At 47.2% G+C, this 23255-nt stretch overlaps 6 non-coding genes across 6 annotated transcripts; 1 reads left to right on the top strand and 5 right to left on the bottom strand.

Moving 5' to 3' along the window:
* Positions 1-61: 61 nt before the first annotated feature.
* On the bottom strand, positions 62-134 carry TRNAV-CAC (transfer RNA valine (anticodon CAC)). The gene has a single exon. It is a non-coding gene; the product is annotated as a tRNA-Val (tRNA).
* Positions 135-736: 602 nt separating this feature from the next.
* TRNAN-GUU (transfer RNA asparagine (anticodon GUU)) lies at positions 737-810 on the bottom strand. Its single transcript has one exon. It is a non-coding gene; the product is annotated as a tRNA-Asn (tRNA).
* A 1184-nt stretch (positions 811-1994) lies between these two features.
* Positions 1995-2066, top strand: TRNAQ-CUG (transfer RNA glutamine (anticodon CUG)). The gene has a single exon. It is a non-coding gene; the product is annotated as a tRNA-Gln (tRNA).
* A 1504-nt stretch (positions 2067-3570) lies between these two features.
* On the bottom strand, positions 3571-3643 carry TRNAV-UAC (transfer RNA valine (anticodon UAC)). Its single transcript has one exon. It is a non-coding gene; the product is annotated as a tRNA-Val (tRNA).
* Positions 3644-15797: 12154 nt separating this feature from the next.
* Positions 15798-15870, bottom strand: TRNAV-AAC (transfer RNA valine (anticodon AAC)). Its single transcript has one exon. It is a non-coding gene; the product is annotated as a tRNA-Val (tRNA).
* A 2738-nt stretch (positions 15871-18608) lies between these two features.
* On the bottom strand, positions 18609-18679 carry TRNAG-CCC (transfer RNA glycine (anticodon CCC)). Its single transcript has one exon. It is a non-coding gene; the product is annotated as a tRNA-Gly (tRNA).
* Between the last annotated feature and the right edge of the window lie 4576 nt (positions 18680-23255).

Below are 23255 nucleotides of genomic sequence, written 5' to 3'. Positions count from 1 at the left end.
GCCTGTTGGTTTTTCCAATGAGAAGACACATCTCAGGGGTCAAAAAGAAAGAGAAAAAACCTGTTTCCGCCCGGTATCGAACCGGGGACCTTTCGCGTGTGAGGCGAACGTGATAACCACTACACCACGGAAACGGGACAAGCTCGGGTCCTGAACACTGTATCCATGAAATTCGAGGTCCCGCCACCAGTAATCACACAACCAACTCTTAACACTCAAAGAGGAACCTTGAAGCTCCAAGCTCTCTCAGGCACGGAGACGGCGGCTCCCGAGGGCCCTGCTTTAGGGTTCCTCCTCTCCCCTGAAGTGAGGACCCCTGGGCCCCCACAGGTTGCCTTCGGGGCCCCGCACCCAACGCAGAATCCTCAGATCCTCAGGTGCGCACCCTGAGTTCAGGGGTCGCCCCCGCCGTCTCCCCAGCTCCCGGAAGCCGCAGGAGGCGGGGACGGTGGGTGCGCCCGAGGCCCAGGTGACCCCCGAAACCCAGCGGTGTGGAAGCCGCCCCTCCCGGGCTGCGGACCCGCGCCTCGGTGGTCCTGTTCTCGGCGCCGGCGATCAGCGCTCGGGGCTCTCAGGAATGACCGACGCTTCCGATCCACCCGGGACGCGCCCTCCCCGCTGTTCCTTTGCACCTGACTCCTGTTGTGTTTCTCTGCAAGTCCGTTGGGCGCATCACTTCTCCGGTGTCCTCCTGGCAAAAGGGAGTTCTCTTTAGGGTGCCTAAAATGTCACCCCACGTCCCTGGGTGGGCTCGAACCACCAACCTTTCGGTTAACAGCCGAACGCACTAACCGATTGCGCCACAGAGACAGCGGTACTGGGTTCTTTTGGACACTCTCTGGAGTAGACACTCATTCCCGGGGTGAGCGCTCTGTCCCCCAGAGAAACGGTGCCGTTTCCCTGCCCCTACCTGCCACAGATGCCAGCGCCCCCGCTGAAACCGCCATCCAGGCCTCGAAGCTTCCGGGCTTGAACCGAAATAGATCCAAGCACAGCTGAACACCGGGGTGCTCCCACGGTGGCGCTTCCCGTTTCCTCGCCTACACCCAACGAATGAGAGTTTGCCCACCCTGGCAAAGGCCTCCGGGGCTGTGCTTCGGTTTCCTGTGTTCACCAGGCGGTTTCCACCAGAGTGGGCTTCCCTGGGGGCTCAGACGGTAAGAATCCGTCTACAATGCAGGGCACCCTGGTTCAATCCTTGATTTTGGAAGATCCCCTGGAGAAGGGAATGGCCACCCACTCCAGTATTCTTAGCTGGAGAATCTTTGGACAGTGGAGCCTGGGAGGCTACAGTCCCTAGGGACACAAAGAGTTGAACACGACTGAGCGACATTGGCTTCAGTTTAAGTGAGTATAGCTCGTTTGTCTGAGTGTTTTCTTTAAATGGTTATTTGTACTCACATTGTAAATTTAACAATATACACTTGTTGTGAGAATAACTTATCCCTCTCCAAATCAGAAATATATGAAGAATAAAAGAAGAGTTCTCCTGCCTCCATTCCCACTCCACCGCTGACACACTTTATATGTTACAGGTAAGAGGTGGTGGCCCTTTGGAGTGTGATCCGCGCTGTGAGAAAACTAAGGGACCCAGGAAACCCTGCCTCTTGCCCTGACGACCGTCTGCCCTCTCTGGGCTATGGGAAAAGGGAAAGAAAAGGAAAATAACACTCTTATTTGCAGAAATTTTACCTCCGAATGGGACACTCTGGTAACCTAAACGGAATATGCGGTTGGTAATAGAGACCTAGGGGGTCTTCCCCGGCACAAAACCCAAAGTGGATTTCACCTCATTTTTTGAGGTGAGAGTGAGCTGAGTCGATCAAAGGAGAGGAGGGGAGAGAAAGCGAGAGGGTTCAGCGCCTAGGGGAGTCAACCGTATTGGAGTCTTCTCAGGGCCTTAGAAGAACTGCCCTGAGGTTATGGGTGGGACGATGGAGGCTAAAGAAGCGGATACCATTCTCTGGCGATGGAGGCCAGGCGGCTCCCGAGGGGGTTCCATGGTGTAATGGTGAGCACTCTGGACTCTGAGTCCAGCGATCCGAGTTCAAATCTCGGTGGGACCTTTCTGCCTACTTAGAAGAGGAACACTTTTTACTCCCCTAATAGGACCCGCCTGAGGTCTCCCGCGACCTTCAGCGGCCTGGTTGACACGGACACGGCGGACAGGTGCGGAACCGACCCAGGGCATCCTCGCTGGACCCGGGCGGCTCTGCCCATCTCTGCCCTCCAAGCCCCGGCCAGGGGCGCAGCGGCCCAGCCAGTGCCTCCCCCTCGTCGGGTGCTCTGGGTCTCTGGAGTAAAATGCAGATGCTGAGCCCACGGAGTCCTGCCTTGCGAGGAGGCTTCGCACTGCCCATTTTGTAACTGCAGGGGTGTCCCTGTGAGTAAATGGTTGCCGGTATGAGTTGCCATGTCAGATATTCACATATTACATGGTACCTAAAAACATTCACCCCCATGTTGAAAGGGGAATATAGGTAACTATCATTTCTATAATTATAGGACTTAATCTTCGTTGAAAAAAAATTGTATGGTATATTTAATTTTCTGTGGCACATAATTTTGAATTATATTAATGGAAATAATTTTTGGAATTAGAGTTTGCTTAAGGGAATCAAAGCAATACAGGAAATTTAGGCAGATCACTTTCATTAGGATTTTGAATCGAAAATAAATATAAGACTTCTACAACCTACAATAGTATGGTACCAATATTTTACACATTTTTAGAAAATCTGAAAGTCAACATGAAGCAGGTTTTAGACTAAAATTATTAAAGCTGGGTAAGGCGTACCAGGAGTCATCTCTGAGAGTATGACAGGACATTTTCTATGCAATTATATATCAATTATTAGAATTGTCTAGAGTGTTAAAAGCATTCAAGATTCATCCTTATTATCAGTTTGAAATTTTTTCTTGTACGTAGCATGGAGAGTACTAATTTATCTAAAGCTAAATGTTTTTTATATTCCTGTGTTACATTTCAGCAAATCAGAAAGTTCAAGGGGAATAAAACACCCAACCCACATGGGTTCTATTCCCTGAGATAGAAAAGGTGGTTCACTACCCCACTTTGGAGAGAGGGAGAGTGGAATATGTGTGTTAAGCTGGATGCCTCTGTGCTTGAATTCGGACTGGACCTGGGACTGGGTCAAGGCCAGAACAACACAAGACTAAGCATTATTATCCTGGGGCTTAGACCCACCTGACAGCATCCACTCAACAGTCCTGGAAAGCTCTTGAGGATACTCCCCCTCCCTTGGACACGTTTCCCATCTGGTTCTCTATTCCACCAGCCACAGAGAAGGACTTTTCACCTCTGTGTCCTGACAGAACACTTTATGGTCCCTGCAGGACACAGGGAGGCAGGCAAGAGTGAAGGGGGCAGCTGCACTGACCCCATGGGTTTCCAGCAAAGTAGCGGGAAAATCCCATAGAGAGAGGAGCCTGACTGGCTACAGTTCATGGGGTTGAAAAGAGTAGGACATAACTGAGCCAGTGCGGGTCAGGACGAGGTGGTTCCACCAATCAGAAATCTCCGCGATGGGGTTGTGGAGGAGAGCAACCTGTTTCCGCCCGGTTTCGAACCGGGGACCTTTCGCGTGTAAGGCGAACGTGATAACCACTACACTACGGAAACGGGACACCCTCCAATACTTAACACTGTATTCATGAAATCCCCAATGCTGCCACCAGCATCTAGACCACCTAATTTTAACACTCAAACAGGAACCTTGAAGCCCCAAGCTCGCTCAAACGCGGAGAAGCCAGTTCCCGAGAGACCTGCTTTAGAGTTCCTCATCTCCCCTCAAGTGAGGACCCTGGGGCCCCCACAGGCTGCATTCGGGGTCCCGCACCCAACGCAGAGCCCTCAGACCCTTAGCTCCGCACCCGAGCTCAGGGGTGGCCCCAGCCGATTGCCGAACTCCCGGAAGCCCCAGGAGGCGGGGACGGTGGGTGTGTCGGAGGCCAGGAAACTCCGCGGCCCAGCTGTGTGGACGCCGCCCCTCCCACGCTGCGGGCCCGCGCCGCGGCGGCCCTTTTCACAGCGCCGGCGGTCAGTACTCTGGGCTTTCAGGAATGATCGACGCTTCCAATCCCCTGGGACCCGCCCTCTCCGCTGCTCTTTTGTGCCTGACTCCTGTGCTCTTGCATGCCAGCTCGCCACTGCACTTTCTGGTGTTCTCCTGGCCAAAGGGAGTCTCTTTGGCGGTCTCTAAAATGCCACCCCACCGTCCCTGGGTGGGCTCGAACCACAAACCTTTAGGGTTAACAGCCGACGCTACAGAGAGAGCAGTACCGGCTTTTCCTGGAGTCTTTGGAGTTGACACTTCTTCCTAGGGTAAGACCCCTGCCCCCAGGGAAACGGTGCCACTTCTGTGCCCTCTACCGACCACAGATGCCAGAGCCCCCAGAGATACCAGGAGCCAGGGCTCCAATACTGTGGACCTAAACGGAAATAGATCCAAGGACGGCCGAACACACCGGGAGGTGCGGGTGGGGGTGGGGGCGGGGCTCCCATGATGGCTCTTCCCACGTCCTCGCCTGCACCCAACGAATGAGAGTTTGCCCACCCTGGCATAGGCCTCCGGGGCTGTGTTAGGTTTCCTGTGTCCACCAGGCGATTCCCACCAGAGTGGGCTTCCCTGGGGCTCAGACGGTAAGAATCCGCCTGCAATGCAGGACACCCGGGTTCAATCCCTGGTTTGGGACTATCCCCTGGAGGAGGGCGTGCAACCCACGCCAGTATTCTTGCCTAGAGAATCCCATTGGACAAAGAGCCTGGTGGGCCAAGTCCATGGGGTGGCAAAGAGTTGGACAGGACTTAGCGACTAAGCACAGAGGTCGCGGGGATGGTCGTTCTGTGTCCTCACGCCGGCGACAGAGTCGGGCACTCACTGCGATGCTCTAAGACTTGGATGAATACATCGTCATCTTTAGCCCTTCGTCCCATGAAGACCGTTGAGAAGGGAAATACAGAAAAGTTTTCAAAGTGAACGGTTCTTTTTTAAAAGACTTTATCCCAGTTTTTGGAATCCGCAGCATCCAGTGGGGTGGGCAATGGAAAAGCCCCCGCGGAGCAGCCCCAGCAGGTTGGAGCTCCTGCATCGCAGTCTGGGTAGGCTGCCTTCTGTGAGGTCCGCCTGGCCGCGGGAAAGGGTGAAAACCAAGCTGGGAAGGCTGGTTTGGGAGGAAGGCATGGAGACCTCCCAGGAGGCTTGGGCAGGAATCCTTAGAGCTGAACATTGCTCCACTCCAGGTAGCAGAGTGGGGAAGGAGGGACAGGGCTGGTGCAGGCAAGAATCAAGGAGGCCTAAGGAGAGGGGAGGAAGGAGAGAATAAAAGAATTTGTGCTTCTACCTTTCCCCCCTCCTTCCTCTTGCCTTCTCTCCTCTTCTTAGTCTTCTTCCCATCCCTACAACTGAGAAATCTTGATACACCCACTTCTGAGAAGAGAGATCCAACTATCTGTGCTCGGGTGCACAAATTCTGGGTTGTAAAAATAGTTCTGCCCTTATGTGGCTTTAGACAAATAAAGAAAATTTCTTGTGCCTCCCTTCTTTCTGCTTTAAAATGGGAGGAATGAAAGCATTTCTTGTCAGATGTGCCTGGGTTTAGAAACTACTGGATGAATCATGTTATCAGCTGTGAAATCATGAATATTGTTGTCACTATTCTCAGAATCTTTTGACAAACTCTCAGTTCAGTTCAGTTCAGTGGCTCAGTCCTGTCCGACTCTTTGCGACCCCATGAATCCCAGCTCGCCAGGCCTCCCTGTCCATCACCAACTCCCGGAGTTCACTCAGACTCACGTCCATCGAGACAGTGATGCCATCCAGCCATCTCATCCTCTGTCGTCCCCTTCTCCTCCTGCCCCCAATCCCTCTCAGCATCAGAGTCTTTTCCAATGAGTCAACTCTTCGCATGAGGTGGCCAAAGTACTGGAGTTTCAGCTTTAGCATCATTCCTTCCAAAGAAATCCCAGGGCTGATCTCCTTCAGAATGGACTGGTTGGATCTCCTTGCAGTCCAAGGGAGTCTCAATCTAACACCACAGTTCAAAAGCATCAATTCTTCAGCGCTCAGCCTTCTTCACAGTCCAACTCTCACATCCATACATGACCACAGGAAAAACCATAGCCTTGACTAGACGAACCTTTCTTGGCAAAGTAATGTCTCTGCTTTTGAATATGCTATCTAGGTTGGTCATAACTTTCCTTCCAAGGAGTAAGCATCTTTTAATTTCATGGCTGCAGTCACCATCTGCCATGATTTTGGAGCCCCCCAAAATAAAGTCTGTCACTGTTTCCACTGTTTCCCCATCTATTTGCCATGAAGTGATGGGACTGCATGCCATGATCTTCCTTTTCTGAATGTTGAGCTTTAAGCCAACCTTTTCACTCTCCTCTTTCACTTTCATCAAGAGGCTTTTTAGTTGCTCTTCACTTTCTGCCATAAGGGTGGTCTCATCTGCATATCTGAGGTTATTGATATTTCTCCTGGCAATCTTGATTCCAGCTTGTGTTTCTTCCAGTCCAGCGTTTCTCATGATGTACTCTGCATATAAGTTAAATAAGCAGGGTGACAATATACAGCCTTGACAAACTCCTTTTCCTATTTGAAACCAGTCTGTTGTTCCATGTCCAGTTCTAACTGTTGCTTCCTGACCTGCATACAAATTTCTCAAGAGGCAGGTCAGGTGGTCGGGTATTCCCATCTCTTTCAGAATTTTCCACAGTTGATTGTGATGCACACAGTCAAAGGCTTTGGCATAGTCAATAAAGCAGAAATAGATGTTTTTCTGGCACTCTCTTGCTTTTTCCATGATCCAGCGGATGTTGGCAATTTGATCTCTGGTTCCTCTGCCTTTTCTAAAACCAGCTTGAACATTAGGAAGTTCACGGTTCACATATTGCTGAAGGCTGGCTTGGAGAATTCTACCCTTATTTATTTCACCTTGAATTAACTTGATACTTCCAGAAATTTCTGTAAACGGAATCAAGACAAAGGCTCCTGTGATTGCTCTTGCAGTTTGCTCCCTGAGTGTTCTTGAAGTTTGCTCCGATGTAGCTGGACCACCCTTCACTGCCAGTTCTCTGCTCGCAGATCAGGACCGATGTGCAGGCTGGAGGAAATGGGAAGAACACACATCTCCACCCATCCCAGTTCTAACCTCACCTGATTCTGTCCTTGCCCCTTGTGAGAGCCCTGTTCTCCAGGTTTCCTGGCCATTCTGTGATCTCTCAACATACTTTCTATGGATTTCTTTTCTTCCTTTATGAGTCAGAGTCCATTTCTGGTCCTTGAATTCATTAACCTTGACTTTGTGTTGTTTGTTACCACTCAACAGCTTGATTTTCCAAAAAGAAGATTCATATTCTCACCCTGGAGCTGTGAACTTCCTCCTCATAACAAGAGCCTCCCCTTTGCCTCCTTCCTCCTTGAGTCAACCTCTCTCCAGTCTCTGGAAACAAATATGTCTCAAGGCAACAGTAGCCATCTTTCTGACTCTTTTGACTGGCCAAAAACTAGTGCTGTTTTTTCTGTTATGTGTATTGGCTTAGGGAAGAAACACTTTTAGGATACAATGAAGATGTAAAGATTATTAGTCTGAGCCCTGATAGGATTTATACCTATTATACATGCAAATATTTAATGTAGTGGTATTTTGGGTACATAAGTACCATCTGTACTGTAAGACAACTTGGATGTGCATCCTCTATGATTCAGCAAACAGTGCTCTTGGGTACCTTGATATTTGTACGCCTTTTTTAAAACTGCAGTTTCTAGATTTGATATGTTAAGAAATGGAAGAGAAATTGACTTGACCGACCTGACCAAAGAGTCTGTGACTGCCTAAGTGTCAGAGCTCTGCCTCACGCCCTCTTCCATATGTGAGTCACCACAGGTGAGTTTGGGTCTTCCCTAGTGGCTCAGCAGGTAAAGAATCTGCCTGCAATGCAAGAGACCCAGGTTAAATCCCTGGGTTGGGAAGATCCCCTGGAGAAGGGAATGGCCACCCACTCCAGTATTCTTGCCTGGAGAATCTCTTGGACAGAGGAACCTGGCATGTTCCAGTCCATGGGGTCACAAAGTCAGACTAGACTGAGCGAGGTTCACTTCACTTTTAGGTGAGTATAGCTGGTTTGTCTGAGTGTGTGATGTAAATGGTTATTTTTACTTATATTGCAAATCTAACATACACTTGCTGTGAAAAAACCTCACCCCTCCCAAATCAGACATATATGAAGAAAAGGAGCATTCTCCTGCCTCCATTCCCACTCCACTGCCGGCACACTTTACATGTTACAGATTAGAGGTGCTGGCGGCAGCTTTGGAGGGCAATCTGTACTATGGGAAAACTGAGGGACCCAGGAAATCCCGCCTCCTGCCCTGACAACCATCTGCCTTCTTGGAACAATGAGAAAAGGGTGAAGCAAGGAAAAGGCAAATAACACTCTTATTTGCAGAAATTTTAGCTCAAGATGGGACATTCTGCTTAACCAGGGCAGAATATGTGGTTGATGATGGAGAGCTAGGGGGCTCTTCCCTGGTACAAAACCCAAAGTGGATTTTACCTCATTTTCTGAGGTGAGAGTGAACTGAGCCTATCAGAGGAGAGGAACAGAAAGAAAGCAAAAGGGATGTGCACCTACGCAGGTCAACTGTGTTCAAGTCTTGGGAGTAGCAATAGGACATTTGGAGGCTGAAGAAGCAGATGCCCTTTCCCTGGCAGCGGAGAGAAGGTAGCTGCCAAAGAGGTTCCATGGTGTAATAGTGAGGACCCTGGATCCAGCGATCCGAGTTCAAATCTCGTGGAACATTTCTGTTTAATTAGAAAAGTTGTCCCTGTGACTAAATGGTAACGTGGAAGGGCTGCGATGTCGATAATCAGCCGGGAATATCGACAGCTTTAGGTGTGAGGGTTCCAGACCTGAATGAAAAGAACTGTGTTTTATTCAAGTTCTCTATTCTTCCGACTTTTTATTGGCCCTGTCCCAGTTTATTATGATTTTATTCAGAGTCTCACTCTTAAGTCTCCGTTGGACACGCAAAGCCGCTCTTCGGTCAAGATTCGAACCTTCACTCCTGGAAATCTCGTCCTTTGGTCCCAAGCTCAGACCGAAAGAGGTCGCAGATTTCGGCGTCTGAGGAGACCCAGGTCCCTGATCCAGGGCCGCCCGGCCAGGCTTCTCCGGGGCCGAAGGGGAGACAAGCCGCTGGGAGTCCGGAGCCGAGGGCTGGGTTCCCTTCGTTCTGCCGCGACTCTGCTCCACCGAGATGATTTGTCACAACGTAAGCGGATGGAAACATTTGTGTCCTCTGCTGCTCGGGAGAAAAGTACAGATGAGGCCCGTGATGGACATGAATAGCTAGTTAGTTCTCCTTTTGCGGTGCTAAGAAGCATCTCTCTGATCTTTATAATTTGGAACTTTCAGCGGTTATAAGGAAAGGTATGAGGCCGGCGAAAACATCTGAGGAAGGGCCAAGATCAGGAGAGAACAGAGGATGAGCCAGAAGCAGAAAGGGGCTGGAAGAGAGAGGAGCTGGCAGGTGCTGCGGAGGGGCGGTCGCTGGGTTGGGGCGACCACAGCGCCTCACTGCGAGCAGCTCCCACCCTTTACTGAGGTGTCCAGGGACCCGATTCACCCCAAATCGCAAAGCTGCTGGCCTGGCATTTGTTCTGACAAAGTTCCCTTTTCGGGTTTCCTGTGGAGTGGTGAGGTGGGTTATGTAGATCTGCAGGTGGCCGCTGCCTTGGAGATGACTGGCGGGCAGGGAACTACACAGACACTCCACTTTCAGCTTTGCAGGCCGGTCTGCAGCGTCGGGCTCCGGAAAATCCGAGCGTCAATATTTGCTTAGAGATAAGGAGATATACAGCGAAACAGTCAGTGAAAGTGGTTATCCGTGAAAAAAAGGAACGTGGGAAGGGATCAGGAAACTACTGTTTGGGGGCGTGTGTAACATTGTATTACATACACGATATTTTCAAAAGTTCATTGCTTGTATTTTGGATTTAAATTTGTGTGTAGTCATATGTATCACTCTTTAAAAATTCTAGGTCTATTGTCCTGTGTAGGGGAGTGTTTTCCACTGTAAAACCATGATTTTTTTTTAAAAGTTCAGCATTCTGGAAGGAAGGAGTTGGACCATTATTGCTCGTTTGTTGAGCTGATCAGATGAGCTGATAAACTCACAGATCCCCTCAGCCCTGGAGATCACTGCAGGTCAAAGAGGACTGCTTTACTCTTCTCTTGCCACCTGAGAAGCACGGGGGCAGCAGATTCAAATTGCAGGGAGCTGGAGAGGCGCAGGTGCACGGTGCACTTGGATGCACGTGGCGACAAAGGTTCTCAGGCAGCCAGTGCCCTCCTGGCCGCTCTGGTTCTGAACCCCAGGGCAGTAACGGTCCCGGCAAGAAGAGATCAGTAGGAGAAGGGCAGCATCTCCTTTAAGTCCTGTACTTTCTGCATCCAACAGTGGTCTTGAAGACACACAGTGAAAGAGTGGGAATAGATTAGGGGAAAAGAAGAAATCCTCGGTGATTTCCTCATAAACCACTCCTGAGGATGAAGTGAGTATAGGCAGGGACCAGGCCCTCCTGGCACCGGTGAAGGTGGGTGGAGTTCTCCTCAGCAGCTGGAGCCAAAGCAGACATCCTTGGCTATGTGGCCAGTGAGTAAGCAGGCCTTCTTCTTCCCCAGCTGGGTAGCACTTGAACTTGCAGCACGGGAATGTGTCCCCCTAGGCTTTTGATGGGTTCCAAAGATACAAGAGATAGGTTTCTTTCTTTTTTTATAAATTTTTTCTCCAGGTTTATTGAGATATAATTGACATATAACACTGTGTGAGTTTAGGGTGTGCAGCACGTTGATTGGATACAGTTATATAGGGCAAAATGAGTCCCACCAGAGCATTAACTAGCTCCATCCCATCACATAATTCTCATTTCTTTTTTGTGATGAGAATATTTATGATCCAGTCTCTTGCATCTTTCAAATACACAAATAATGAAGTGTTTCGACAAAGTTTACACCCAGGTAACTGACATCTTAAGATGTGATAAGAAATCCCAGGCAGTCTAGTGGTTGGACTTGGTGCTTTCACAGCTGTGGGCCAGGGTTTGTGGACCTAAGATCCCACAGTCTGTGGGATCAGTCATGCATTCTCAGTCATATGCAACTCTGTGGGACGCCATGAACTGTAGCCCACCACGCTCCTCTCTTCATGGGATTTTCCGGGTAAGAACACTGCAGTGGCTTGCATTTCCTACTCCAACAACAGATAGGTTCCTTCTTAATGCACTTATTAAGGTCGGTAGTGGCTGGTGGCCAGATGGCACAGCACGCTTTGTTTGCTGATATGGCAGGCAAACTTTTTCATTCACATTCCTCCCCTCTCTCTTCTGATCTCATTTGTTTGGCTACACCCACTGGAGTCCATTGGCAAGAAAGACCTGGAAATGCTGGTTGCCAGGGTCAGCCTCAAGCACACAGATCAGGGGTGAAAGGTAGACAGGAAACCAGGAAGGGCAGAGAATATTTAGCCCAAGTGTAATGAGCCCAACATCTGGGGGCCTCTTTTTAGTCCTGGTGCCACCACTTACTTTCCCTTTGACCTTGGGTCAACTCCAATTTGCTTGGCCAATTTTGCAAGTGTCATATAAAAGAAATAATAAGTACTTCAAGAAGCTGTTGTGTAGATTAAATGAGATAATCAAATAATACAGCTGGTAGAGCATGTGGCTAATATTAAGGATGTTCTTGTAGGAAACAATCGAAGAGAAGCTGGTACTTCAGTCTTTTGTAACATTTGAATATATTTTTTAAACATTTCAATAAATTTTGTCTTTATGAATTTATTCATAATTTGTGAATTAATTCACATTCACAAAATAAATTTGTGAATTTATAAAAAGTTTTGAATGGAATTTATAAATCATATGCCCACAAAAGGAACTTGCTAATATCAGCTTTGTTCATTATGGTTTCCAATTGGAAAACCATTCAAATGTTCATCACGAAGTGAATAGATATAATGGTGATATATTCACTCAAAGGAATACTACTCTTCAATAAAATGAAACAAATTCCTGATACATGGCAACAGTATGGATTAAAACATTACCCTGAGTGATGAAAAGAGTATATACTCTGTGGATCCACTTATGCAAATTACTAGATGAGGCAACCTAATCCCTAGTGAAAAGAACTAGATCATTGAGTACCTGGGACAGATCGACAGGGCGTGGCAGGGGGATTGTCAGCAAAGGGGCTCAAGAGGATATTTTGGAGTGCTGGAGATGTTCTTGAACATGGTAGTGGTTCCATGGGCACGTTCAGTTGTCAAAAGTCATCAAACTTGAAATGGATAGACTGTATTATATTTAAATTAATTCTTAAGAAATTTGATTTTTAAAAATTACTTTGAGAAGAATCCTTCCAAATTTTAATAACTTAATTCAATTATAATCATTATTATTAGCATTAGAGGGTTCTTTTAGAAATGTATATCTCTTAAGGTAAACAATTTGATTGAAAGCTCAACAGTTTCTTCATTTTTGTATTTTTTTCATTAAATTTATGCACTATTAAATTGAAATACTTGAAAATAGGAATAGAACCCATAAGAGCTCAATCATATAAAAGCATATTTATATATATTCTTCTCTCTGTTGATGTACCTAAATGACTCCAGCAGCATTTACCTACATTAACAGAAGTTACTTTTGAATTTAAGATGTTTCAAAATGTTACATATTTGTATTTTGTGCATTATTTGAAATTTGAAAAATAAACCTACATACTTTAGGGGCTTCCCAGGTGATACTAATGGTAAAGAACCCACCTGCCAATGCAAGAGACACAAGAGATGTGGGGTCTATCCCTGGTTCAGGAAGATTCCCTGGAGGAGGGCATAGCTACCCACTCCATATTCTGGCCTGGAATCCTCTCACGGTCAGAGGAGCCGGGCAGGCTACAGTCACTGGGGTCCAAAAGAGTCAGACAGGACTGAAATGACTTAGCATGAACCCATGCACCTTTTGCTACAACTTAGGATAATTTAAAAACAGATTTGAAGGAAAACATGCAAAGATGATAACAGTAGTCCCTTCCAGGAGGTGGGACTATGGATGACTGCTTATTTCCTTCTTTAGATATATTTAATATTTGTAATTAAAAAAATGAATGACCTGGAAGTGAAAGAACAGAAGAGCTGTGGAAGAGGTATTAGAAAGGTGAGAGGAAAGGATAAAAGGGAGGAAAAATCTAGTTCTTGCAGAAGGTGTGTTTAAGTTGGGGATTCAAGGGGAGCAGCTCTTGGAATAAGGAAGGTGTTTGGGAGGCAAGTGGTTCATGAGAATATTGCAGACAATTTTATTCATGTTACGTGACTCCTCCTTGGTGTTTTGTGAAAGAAATATACAGTCTTAAATTTCTTGCCAAACATTTTTACCATTTGTGTTCCTCTTTGATGGGCACCATATCCTGTGGAGCCAGGCAGGCTTCCAGTTCAAAATGCTGGTTTCAGATTCCCACTCACTGATGAGTGACTAGACAAGTTACTTAACCTTCCATATCTGAGGTTTCTCATGTGTGAAATGAGGATGATGATACGATGGAAGCCTGCTGAAAGGATAAAGTGAGAACACCCATGTAAAACTTGTAGACAGTGCCTCAGCACATGGCACTTTGCATGTCACCACTGAGTGTAAGGTGTTGCATTTTGGCACTGCACTGCATAAAGTCTGGGTGTGGCTTTAAGCTCCTGATGCCTTACAGTGGCAGTGGTAGCCTCCTGGGCTGGTGGGATCTGCCAGTTTACTAGTTCATCTGATCAGCTCATCAAAAGAACAGTAGTCTAATTCCTTGCCTCAAATATCCCCCAATAAAAAAAATTAAGGTTTTAAGTGGAAAACCTTCTTATACATGACACAAGACCCAGAATTTTAGATAAGATATATATTTATTTATGACTATGTAAAAATTTAAAGTTAAAATATAAGCAATGCTCCTTACTATGTATATGTTTGTATACACACACACACACACACACACACACACACACACACATGCGAATGATTCCTAGTTACATATACCCCAAAGAGTACTCCACTGGCCCCAGTCAGGTTCCCACTCCCACTCCCCCACCAACATAACCACTTTCACTGACTGCTTGGCTATTGATCTCCTTATCTCTAAATAAATACTGCTATCGGCACTCAGATTTTCCAGTTTCCCACCCAGACCCTGAAGACCAGCCTGCAAATGGAAAAGTGAATTTCTGTGTTTCCTTGCCCACCAGTCATCCCCAAGGTAGCCCATAGGTCTTGCATTCACCTGCAAACCCACACTGCCCACCTTGCCCTTCCTCATGGAACCGGCAAAGGAAAATGCCAGAACAAATGCCAGGCCAGCAGCTTTGCAATTTGGGGTGAACCGGATTCCTGGACACCTCAGTAAAGGGTGGGCACGGCTCCTGAATGAGGCGCTGCGATGCCCCAACCCAGCGACGGCTCCCACCGCGGTACCAGCCCTCTCCTCTCCCTTCCAGTTCCTTTCTCTCTTCTGGCTCATTCTGTGTTCTCTCCTGCTCTTCTCCTTCCTCGGATGTTTTCGCCGGCCTCACACCTTTCTTTTCCCTAGGTCCAAAGACAGGTAAAGCCTTTAACTGTGTGGATCACGACAAACTGGTCTCTTGCCAGCTGCAGCCACACGGACCACACGCACTAAACCGCTGCCCAGATGCACAAATGGTCGGATGAAGGGATAGCAAACACCAAGAGCCAGCAGCTTCCTTCGGGGGCCCCTCGGCTCAGGCTCCGGCGTCTCTTGGGCGCAATGCGCGGCGGGGGCGCTCAGGTGACCTTCTGCCCTAGGAACATCTCGGCTTCCCGACGGGAACGAACAGGCTGCGTGGACTCCATCTCTCCCGCTGTCTGGAGAAACGCCGTGCTAGGGACACACTATTAGGCGGAAACTGCATGCTGCGAAACCCAGGTGGCTCTGCCTAGGTCCCTAAGTATGCTTGCTTTCGGTGGGAGGGAGGAATAAACTTGTCTCAGGTCTCTGTGGCACAATCGGTTAGCGCTCTGGGCTGTTAACCGAAAGGCTGGTGGTTCGAGCCCACCCAGGGAGTTGTTTCACTCTTTTAAAATGTAGATGATGTACGATTGCTTCTAGTCTGGGCATCCTCTCCCAAGCTCCACTACTACCCTACTCCACTGTGTCTTGTATACACACACACGGAAGGACGTACAACCAGATAGTACCTGATCCTCAGAGAGGATCTCTGCAGGAAAACAGGTTGACTGGGAATCCTAGAATTCATGAAAGAGTAGGCTCATCATCATCATCCTGTAATCTCCTTTTACCAATGAAGTTTCTTCCACTGTTAGTAGTGGTCTCTATTTAACTTTTTCCATATATTTTCCGAATAATTTTGTTCTTTTCTTTTCCTCCGTTTTTCATTCATTGAATCATAGAAAAAGCAAGAGAATTCCAGAAAGACATCTATTTCTGCCTCATTGACTCCGCTAAAGCCTTTGTTTGGATCACAACAAATTGTGGAAAATTCTTCAAGAGATGGGAATACCAGACCACCTAACCTGCCTCCTGAAAAATCTGTATGCAGGTCAAGGAGAGTTCAAACCAGTCAGGAAAGGAAATCAACACTGAATATTCACTGGAAAGACTGACGGTGAAGCTGAAGTTCCAAGCCTCACTCCACGCGGCAAGCCTTCATTTTGTGTTTAAAATATGAATCTAAAAGCTTGCGGGAAAGTGGAGTTGTTTCCGCCCGGTTTCGAACCGGGGACCTTTCGCGTGTTAGGCGAACGTGATAACCACTACACTACGGAAACCACACGGCAGCTTTTGTCTAGTGACATATCCAAGAACTGCATGTTTGAACACACCTGACCTTCAAATTTTCAAAGGAAGAGGACTCTGGAAACACAGGCAATCCGTCAAGTAAGGATCTGCAGTTCCTGAAAGAGGCTGATTTAGGGTTCCACGCCTCTCCAGGAGCGAGGTCCCTGTGCGCCAGCTTTGCGCCCAAGCTCAGAGGTCGCCCCCGCTGAGGCCTCAGTTTTCAGGAGCCCTAGCGCCTGACCCCAGGCGGCCCGACGTCCTGCAAAGTGGACGCAGCCCTTTCAGGCTGCGAATGCGCGCTTTGCAGTCCCTTTTCATGGCGCCAGCGGGCAGCGAGCTCGATGCTTTAAATTCCACTCGTGAAACGAATGACATGCCCTCTCCTCTGACCTGCCCTCCCCTCTGCTCCGATGCGCCTGACCCGCGCTCTCTCACAGCCCCATCACAGCACTTCTATGGTGCCGTCGGGCACTGGGCGGGGATGGGGGCAGGGGTTCCTCAGGATCTAATAAAACTGAGATAACGCAAGACTTGCATCACATTTTCACGTTTAGCAGGAAGTGCAGCAAAGGCTGAGGCTCAGGTCATTTGTTGAATTCGTTTGCCGACCTGGCCCCGCATAAAGCCGCGGAGGAGCCAGGCGCAGTCCACGCAGATCTGACGGTCTTCATTCCTTTCTCATCAAACTTGAGATTATTCTTGAAGGACAGCTTTGCTTTACATTTTACAATGTCTGAAAAGTCTTTTGTTTGCCTTTTTTCCAGTTTGAATTTTCCAGTTCAACATTTCATGGAGAGTGAATTTTAACAGAGAGGTAAAGGCGGTTTTCTCAGAAAGCAGGTGTCTTGAAGAGTTTTCTTGTTCACCTCACAGCAGGCAGAATTTCTTTTCGCTGAAAGACTTTAATGCCATGTTGTCTGTGTGTTTGTCTGTCTCTGGTTTCCTTTAGAAATAAAGCTTCTCAAGTTTAGGGATGCATATGCCGTTTTTTTCCAGCAGTGGCTTTTCTCCTTTTCTTAGGACGGCGGTCACTGCGTTTCTTTCCCGTCTGAGGTTCAGGGGCTCAAACCCCAGGAAGGCGCACCCAGGATGCGCACCAGCCCCCAGGGCCGCGGGGCTCCAGCTGATTCCGCGTGGATTCCGAGTGCGTCTGGAGGTCTGAGTCCCCAAAGAGGCGGACTTGAAAATGGCTTTAGATCAGGACGTTTTGAGAGGGTAACAGGCAGGAAGGCCAGGGGTCTCCAAACGGAGGAAATAGCCTGCAAGTGTCAGACATTTTTATTTCTCTTAAGCGGCAGGAGGAAACAAACTAGCGATATTTTTTCCTTCTCTATACAAATTTAAAAGGAGGTTTCTCTTAAAATACCGTGTTGCCATAATGACACCTGGTTTCACCTGAAGTTAAGCAATGCCTTTTTCTTATGGAAATGTTTGTCTTAAGCTATGCTAATGTACTATGCATTTACCCCCAAACTCGGTGTTCCAGTCAGTTCCGCCTCTTGGCTCAGAACCTATTTGACAAACCAGTATGTTATACTCAGATATTGTTCCCCTAATCTATGTAAATGCAACTATTTGTATGGTGGTCTGCCCTTCTTCAAGATTCAAGTTAATCATTTTATGGCCCAGGATAAACCATTTGGGGCCACGATTATCCCAAAATGCATCTTATGGGTGAGGGGCCTGGTGCCATTCTGAATTTTAAGACATTCCTTTCTTTCATTAACAGACTGCTTGCTAGTGACTATATAACATCCAGCCGAAGACTAGCAGGGGAGTACTCTTCTGCCCCCTTCTGATGCCTATGTGAGAAGCTTTCTCTATCTCCTTTATACTTTAATAAAACTTTATTACACAAAAGCTCTGAGCGGTCAAGCCTCGTCTCTGGCCCCGGATTGAATTCTTCTCCTCCGAGGGCCAAGAATCCCGGTATCTTTGCGTGATTCAACAACAACCTTTCAGTTTCATGAGATTTCCCCTTGCTTTCCTCCCCTACAGGTCCTAGTTTTCACCTCCCATGTCCAGACAGAGGAGCGGGTTCGTCGTCTTTCTGTCGCGTCCGGCGTGCTGCCGTCATGCTTGGACCGGACGAGGGTGCGGTGTCCTCTCTAGGTCAGGGTGGATGCACAGCGGGCGCCCGAGGGACCACAGACACACAGCGCCCTGCAGCACCAGGAGAAGGGGCGGGGATCCAGAGCCGGCGGTTGGAACGCGCTGAAGGGAGGGAGCCATCCCCTGCCCCCGAAGAAATGCCCAGAAGAGAGACGCAGCCCAAGACAAAGCGCAACACCGGCTGCCTTACACCTCGATCAGAGGTTCAGCCTCATCCTAGGCCGATCAAAGTAAGTGCCGCAGGTCGTGGGGGAAGACCTGCAATCCAGGTGTGGTGAGAGGTCAAGCTCTCTTCCCGAACCCATTTCCTTGTGAAGCAGGGGCCATTTGGTTCTCAGCCGGTGAAGAGCATGTCAATCTACCCTGTGGTCTGTCGTGACTCCGGGGCCTCCCCGATAATGGCAGGAGGACCAACTGGATGAAGGCCAAGGAACAGCTGTACCGTCTGGAAGAGGGCTCTCTTGGCTCTTCAGGAACCTGGAATCCCTTCTCTTTAGGATGTAGAGAAGGTATATGTGTGTTAGTCGCTCAGTCCTTTTGGACTTTTGGCCATCCCTTGGACTGTAGCATTCCTCTGTCCATAGGCCAGCGAAGCCCAAAACAAACACAATCACAATGCATTGGCCGGGAATCGAACCCGGGTCTCCCACGTGGGAGGCGAGAATTCTACCACTGAACCACCAATGCCGCCATAGCGAGCATATTTGCAGGGATAGCCTAGATGGAGTTTTATTCAGGTCTTTCTCAAGTGCAGGCCACTCATGCCCTGTGCTTGTAGGACGGTCTAGGCTTTCATCCTCCGCCCTCCACAGCACAGGCTGCCCTCTGGCCTCCTGCGGGTTGCTTTGGCGGGCACTCAGGTGTGCTTTGGATCCATCTGAGTGGTGGAACTGCCTGGTGCTTGTGCTCACTGGCCCAGTCTTGTCCAAAACTCTTTGCCATGCCTTGGACTCTAGCCCACCAGGCTCCTCTGTTCATGGGATTGCCACGCCCCTTTGCTAGAAACCCATCGTGGCAGTGCAGCTGCCCCCTTGGCTCCTGCCTGGCTCCCTGTGCCCAGCAGGGGGCATAAAGTGTTCTGTCAGGACACAGAGGTGAAGAATCCTTCCCTGTGGTTGGAAGATGAGAGAACCAGATGGGAAATGCTACAAAGGGAGGGGAATACTCTCAAAAGCTTCCCAGAACTGCTGTGTGTGTGCTGTCGGTTGGGTGGCTGGCCTATGACAATAAGGCTTAGTCTTGTGTTCTGGCCTTGACCCAGTCCCAGGTCCAGTCTGAATTCAAGCACAGAGGCACCCTGTTTTCCCACACATATGTCATTCTGCCTCTCTCCAAAGTGGCATTCTGAACCACCTTTTCTATCTCAGTGAAGAGCAACCATGTAGGTCTTTTCTTTTTTTTTTCCCTTTGTTTTGCTGAAATGTCTAGTCAGGGCTATGGTTTTTCCTGTGGTCATGTATGGATGTGAGAGTTGGACTGTGAAGAAGGCTGAGCACCGAAGAATTGATGCTTTTGAACTGTGGTGTTGGAGAAGACTCTTGAGAGTCCCTTGGACTGCAAGGAGATCCAACCAGTCCATTCTGACGGAGATCAGCCCTGGGATTTCTTTGGAGGGTATGATGCTGAAGCTGAAACTCCAGTACTTTGGCCACCTCATGCGAAGAGTTGACTCATTGGAAAAGACTCTGATGCTGGGAGGGATTGGGGGCAGGAGGAGAAGGGGATGACAGAGGATGAGATGGCTGGATGGCATCACTGACTCGATGGACATGAGTCTGAGTGAACTCCGGGTGTTGGTGAGGGACAGGGAGGCCTGGCATGCTGCGATTCATGGGGTTGCAAAGAGTGGGCCATGACTGAGTGACTGAACTGAACTGAACTGAACTCAGGAATATAAAAAAGGTTTAGCTTTAGATAAATTAGTGCTCTCCATGCTACAAACAAGAATAAAATTCAAGTTGATAATAAGGATGAATCTCAAATACTTTTACACTCCTGAAATTCTAATAATTGATTATAATTACATAGAAAATATTTGTCCTGTCATGCTCCCAGAGATGACTCCTGGTATGTACCACACTGCTTTAATAATTTTGGTCTAAAAACTCCTTCATGGTGACTTTCACATTTATTATTATTTATAAAGTTTAAAATTATGTATCCCAGTAAATTAAATATACCATATAATATCTTTTAAATCTGGATTAAGTCTTTTGAGTCTCAAATCATAGTGACTTAATTATTCCCCTTTCAATTTGGGGTCAATGCTTTTAGCTATCATCTAATATGTGCTTCTAAGTAGTATTTATCTGCCACGATTCAGCTCAATTTACGATTTTAAGATCTATCATTAACTTTAAGTTCTTTGACTGATATTAAATTGGTTGGATTAATGTATAATCTTTGCCTGGAGAATTTCTATTTAAGGTAGAAATAACAAAACACTGTTTAAATATAATGCTGCCCACATTTTTATAGATTATATATAGAGGGGCTATAGGTTAACAGCTTAAGAGAATGTGTGGGTACCTTTAGGAGATGTTCCTGAATGTAGCCGTAACGTCACTTGAAGAAGAGCACAACACATGGACTCCCTAAGCTGAGAAGTAAAGACCTGTTGTTTACTGGAAGCACTCGTTTATTTTTTTTTTTTTCCTAATTCCTGATTCTTAGTTACCTGCCTTCTAGATCTCAAGTCACCATTTTTCCATGTGCTATGTAATTCTTTTTTTACTCACAGCTGGGGTCCTTAGGCACTGGCAGGCAGATGAACCTGAGAACATGACAGGTTGTTCTCCTGCTGTGATTTTTATTTGTGTGTGTGTGTGTGTGTGTGTGAGAGAGAGAGAGAGAGAGAGAGAGAGAGAGATTCTTATTTTTGATGCCTCCTGGTGTGGATGCACCAAGGAGTGGGACCTTGACTTTGCTCCTGATACAGCAGTTTTCCTGGAGAAGGGCCTGGTGCCTGGTGAGCGCCTAGTAAGTGCTTGCTGACTGAAGGACTCCTAATGCACATTTGCGGAAAACAGACGAGGAGGACAGAAAGTGGGTAAGATCCACAGAGGCCTAGAGTATGAGGGACAGAGAGAGACAGAAGGGCACAGACTCCAAGAGGGTGAGAGAGGGGCAGAGAGAAATGTCCTAGAACCCAGAGACATCCTCGGCTGAGTACAGAAAATTGAAAGAGCTCTTGTTTCCTCCTGAGCTTCAACTGAGGAATCAGTGGAAGGTGAACCAATAACTCTAAGGATCCAGGTGTGCACACGATGTATTATCGGTGCAGGATTCTGTAGCTTGCAACAATGTGTCTCAAATGAGATAATTTTTCCGGATGTAGCCATGTACTGTTGAGATATCATACGGAGAGAGTCTCAGGCTTACAAATGTACCCCTATATTGGAGGGAGACCCCACATTAGATTGTGTGCATCCAACCAAAGCAAAAATGCAAATCATAGGGGAAGGGAAGAGCATAAATGTCTGGGACTAGTGGGCTTTTTTTTTAAACTCCTGTAATCCATAAACTGCTCTGCAAGAGGCTCTCCAGAGTCATTCTGGCTGGTCTTGTCTGGACTCAATGACTTGGTCACCACTGAAAAGAGTTACAATTATTAGAATACTTTCCAATCAGCTTGGAAGTTTAGCTGCTGAATATGTGTAATCTCTGAAATGTACACATTGTCTTTTCATTGTACCTCCCGCTAAGTTGAGTCAGTAGGGCACAAATTCCTTTGTTAGAGTAACAGACAGGTGTATTGACAATTTCTTGTGATGGCAAGACCATGAAGAAAAAGACTCTTTCCTTGAGTCGGCAAAATACATTGGAATATAAATTAGCACATCTATTTAGGGGAAACTAAGAACATAAAGAGATGCCTTCAGTTTCTAGCAAAGGTGCAGTGACAGAAATCAGATTAACCCTCCTTCCTAAAGCTCACTCTCCCCCTTTGTCCCACTCCCAAAGGAACAAAAAGACAAAAACCACGAAATACTAGCTTCTAAGACACTGGAAATCAGGCAGCAAAGGATAGCAAGCCCTGAGAGGTGACAAACAAACAAGATGAGTCTTGCCATGGGCCCAGCTTCCTGCTTTTGGTGAGTTCCCACGCTGGGCACCAAGAGGAGGATTTGAGGTCAATCCACTGGACTCAAGAAGCTGAGTGTTGGTGGAGACCAAGGCAGCTAGAGTTCACAGGACAAAGATCCAATCATTTGCTTTGCAAATGATTCCTATTTGCAAAGCAGAAGTAGAGACACAGAGGCAGAGAACAAAGGTATGGATATCAAGGGGGAAAGGGGAGTCGGAGGAATTGGGAAGTTAGGATTTACCTATATACGCTATTGATGCTATGTATAGAGTAAATAACAAATGGGAACCTACTCTATGACATAGGGAAATACCGGATGCTCTGTGGTTACCTAAATGAGAAGGAAATCCAAAAAAGAGGGGATATATGTTTATGTATAGCTGATTCACTTTGCTATTATCACAACATCATAAATCAGCTATACTTCAATAAAAGTTTATAATAAAAGAAAGAAACATGAAGAAAGGTCCAGTGATGAGAGAGAGTGGGAGAGAGAGAGAATGCTGGGATATGAAAGGGTCTCCCTCAAGTACTCAGCAGAGTAATGATGGGGTATCGTTATGAAGAAAGTGCCTGAGGCCAAGGAAAGAATGTTTTAAAAAGATCCTGGTGCAATGCCTGGTGCTCACACAGGACAAGCAATTGTATTCGATCCCCCCAGACAGAATGGACTCCTCCTAACTCCTGGGCCATTGGGAAGAACATTCAGAAAACTCTTGTTACAGTATTGGGAATAAGCAGCTCTAGACTGACCTACCTAAAAAAATCACGAAAGGAATATCCAAAGGGATCAAACCATTTACAAGTCACTCAAATGTACCCCAGATAAAGCTCAAGACGATTTGTAGGAATACCAAAACAGCCAGTGCCCCAAATGGGAAACTCTGACAGTGCTTGGCCTCCAATCAAAGGATGCCAGTCATGCAAAGAGGCAGGAAAATGACAGGTAAGGAGGAGACAAATGAATGAATGAATCAGTCAGTGAAATTGAGCCAGAAGGGACACAATGTAAAAATCTGCAGAGAAGACTTTAACAGTTATCATGACGGTATACATATGTCCAAAATGTTAATTAGAAACACAGAACATACAAAAATGGCAAAAAAAAAATCAAACTTTAGAGCTGAAAACTATAACTTCCAATGCAATAAATTCACCAGATTGAAGAGCAGATTA

The sequence above is a fragment of the Bubalus kerabau genome, chromosome 6 (genome assembly GCF_029407905.1).
Source record: "Bubalus kerabau isolate K-KA32 ecotype Philippines breed swamp buffalo chromosome 6, PCC_UOA_SB_1v2, whole genome shotgun sequence".
Lineage (NCBI taxonomy): Eukaryota > Metazoa > Chordata > Mammalia > Artiodactyla > Bovidae > Bubalus > Bubalus kerabau.
This window is presented reverse-complemented; position numbering and strand designations above follow the sequence as displayed.